Below are 3719 nucleotides of genomic sequence, written 5' to 3'. Positions count from 1 at the left end.
GTGCCTAGATCTGTCAAAAAGTCCATGAAAACCTGCAATCCAAACTCAAGTGGATGGTTATCTACTTTCCCAGAACGCCCAAGGGAAGCACAGAAAGTTTAGAGAGCTCAAATCTTGGATATTGAGTGCTGTATGCCACACAATCTTAAGTAGACTGAATCTCACTGATGGCACATTTTTTGTTTCCTGTTTCAGCAAATACCTTGGTTATGACATATGGAATTACAGGTCCCTTGTTATTAATTGCACAAATTAAACACAGGATAATAATTCCCCAGGGAAAAAATAAATTACCTTCTTGCAAACGAACGTACATCCAGTCAGTTTTTCCATCTGTGGTTCAGGACAGGTTCATATCCCTCAAGTGAGACCTCATCCCTCAAATAAAACCTTAAGTGAGACCATGTGATAGCACCAAAGGCCCAGGAGTGAAGGACAGTGGGAGACTGCACTAACACAGGAGCACTTGCCATCCCTCTGGGCAGGCACACCAGCAGAAGTAGCTTCCCAACAGTGGATGTTGCCAGAAGGACCTAGCTCTGTCTTGCTGCAGCAAATGCACATGCAAATCCTCAGGGTCAACTCTTTCTGGAACAAAACTAAAAAAGAATGGTGCTAGTCAATCAGAGTTTCATCTTTTAACATCTCGGAAAAATGGGGAAAAACCCCTTCTTTGTAAGTGTTTGTCTTTATTTACGGTTTATTCCTTTACCCATTCAACCATTGCCACTGCTGAATGTCTAGCATATGAGGTTAGCACCATCCCTTAGACCTCAGTGGCTAGAGAAGTTTGACATCTCTATGGACCCATCCTATAGCCTTAGCTATGCTAAGGTTTGATTTGTTGGATATCTGGAGTCAGTCATAACAGTTTCTTCTATGTGACATATATTGCTTCCTCTTCAGCTCAAAGCTATGGGAGAAAACATGCACTGACAAATGACTGGAAAAATTTGGCAGGTGATTACCTGGGTCTTCCTTGCATTCTTTTACAAAAATGATGGCAATTGCTTTACAGTATCTCTCCCATAGCTGCATTTTAAATGGATTGATCAATTTGAAATTGTGGCATTAATCAGCCAACAACTTTTTAAGCCACTGCAGATTTTCAGACATTATGCGTTAGTTATAATTTGTATTGACAAACTGCTAAAAGACATCATCCTCCTTCTTAGATTCAAAGATGCAATTGCAGCTATTCTTTACCTCATTACCTCTTTACCGCCTCCCTGGGAACCCCTATCTAAGTACCATCAGTAAGAGGCAATGTTTAAAGATGAAACCTTCTAAAAAAGTGGCATCCGAGGCATATATACTGAAGAATTAATGCTAAGCCCAAGTTTCAATATTATCATTATGTGAACTGTAGCCCAGACATGCATTCCTGGGGAACAATCAGGAGGAATGATAAGTCTGTGTGCAGTTACAAGGCTATGAGCTCACTGGGATCACACAAACATGGTGGGACAGCTCACAAGGCTGGAGTGCTGCAATGGACGGATACAGGCTCTTTAGGAAGGACAGGCTGGGTGAACTGACAGGGGGGCATGTTACACTCTTTGTGAGAGAGTGGGAGGAATGTATTAGGCTTTGCCTTGGGATGGATCAGGAGTCAGTGGAGAATTTATGGGTCGAGATTAGTGGGCAGAGCAATATGGCTGCTGTTGTAGCGGGTACGTGCTACGGACTTCCTGATCAGGAGGAAGAAGTAGACGAAGCCGCCTTCAAACAACTGGAAGAAGCCTCAAGTTCATAGACTCAGGTCCTCATGGACCTCACTTTAACCCGGAAGGACAACACAGCAGGTCGCAAGCAATCAAGGAGATTTCTGGAGAGCAGTGGCAGCTTCCTGACACAGGTAATCAAGAAAATAATGATGCAAGGTGCTCTGTGAAACCTGGTACTTACAAATGGAATCACCAAATCACAGAATGGTTGAGGTTGGAAGAGACCTCTGGAGGTCATCTTGCCCAATTCCTCTGTTCAAGCAGGGCCACCTAAAAACAGTTTCCCAGGACCATGTCCAGACAGCTTTTGAATATTTCCAAGGATGGAGACTTCACAACCTCTCTGGGCAAACTGTACCAGTGTTCAGTCACCCTCCCATTTTCCTGATGTTCAGATTACACCTCCTGTGTAGCAGTTTGTCCCCATTGCCTTTTGTCCTTTCACTGGGCACCACTGAAAAGTGCCTGGCTCCATCCTCTTTGCACCCTCCCTTCAGATATTTATACACATTGATAGTTTCCCCCTTGTACATTTTCTTCTCAAGTCTAAACAGTTCCAGCTCTCTCTCTCTCTCCATCGTTTCCTCATAGGAGAGATGCTCTAGGCTCATCATCTTCGTTGCCCCTCATTGGACTCTCTCTGATACGTCCCTGTCTCTCTTGCCCTAAGGAGCCCAGAACTGGACGCAGGACTCCAGAATGACGCCTCACCAGTGCTGAGTAGAGGTGGATTGAAAACTGGCTGAATGGCTGGATCCAGAGGGTTGGCACAGTGGTTCAAAGTCCAGTTGGAGGCAAGTCACTAGTGGTGTACCCAAGCATTGATACTGAGGCCAATTCTATTTAAATTCTTTGTTCATGACCTGGAGGATGGGGCAAAGTGGATCCTCAGTAGTTCACAGACAATAAAAAACTGTGAGGACTGGTTGATCCATGAGGTGTCTGTGTTGCCATTCAGAGGGATAAGGACATTCTGGAAAATTGGACTGACAGGAACGTCATGAAGTTCAACAAGAGGAAGTGCAAAGTCCTGCACATGGGGAGGAACAACCCCAGGCATCCACATATGCTGGGGAATGACTAGTTGGACAGTGGCTTGTCAGAAACAGACCTGTGGGTTCTGGTGTACACCAACTTGAACATGAACCAGCAGTGCACCCTTGCAGCTAACAAGGCCAAAAGCATCCTAGGCTGCACTAGGAAGAGTATGGCCAGCTGTTTGAGAGAGTTGATCCTTCCCCTCTACACAGCACTGGTGAGGCATCATGTGGAGTGCTGTGTCCAGTCCTGGGTTCTCCAGTACAAGAAAGATATGGAATTACTAATTTGAGTCCAGTGAAGGACGATGAAAACAACGGAGAGACTAGGGTTTCTTTCATATGAGGGCACTTTCAGAGAGCCTGGAGAAGAGATGGCTCGGGGGGTCTGATCAATGTCTATAAATGCCTGCTGAAAGGGAACTAAGATGAGACAGACAGATTCTTCTCAAAGTGCCCACCGACAGGAAAAGAGCCAATGGGCACAAACTAAAAAACACAAAAACCAAAAAATACTTTTCTACTGTGATGGTGGTCAAACATTGGAACAGTTTTCCCAGAGAGGCTGTGGAGTCTTCATTCTCAGAGATATTCAAAACCTGACTGGATATGGTCCTGGGCAACCTGCATTAGCGAATCCTGCTTAAACAGGGAGGGTTGACTAGTTGATCTCGAAAGATCCTTTCCAACCTTAATGTTTCTTTGATTCTGTGATTAGATATGGAGAAAAAGAACAGGTTTCTAGCAGGGTTTTATTTGGTTTCTCTGTAAACTGTGATTCTTAACATACTTGTGTGTGTATCTCTCTGTAATTTCTTATACTATTTCAACTGAGAAATAAGTAGTTAATTAGCTACTTGACAGTAGATCGCTCCCAAAAAATATTTGTATTAATAAGTGAAAGGAGAATGTTACTAAGAATCAACTGTGTTCTAGTTTAGTTTCCATATTAAAA

The sequence above is a fragment of the Pterocles gutturalis genome, unplaced genomic scaffold, assembly GCF_000699245.1.
Source record: "Pterocles gutturalis isolate BGI_N339 unplaced genomic scaffold, ASM69924v1 scaffold10725, whole genome shotgun sequence".
Taxonomy (NCBI): domain Eukaryota; kingdom Metazoa; phylum Chordata; class Aves; order Pterocliformes; family Pteroclidae; genus Pterocles; species Pterocles gutturalis.
Note: the sequence above shows the minus strand (reverse complement) of the source record.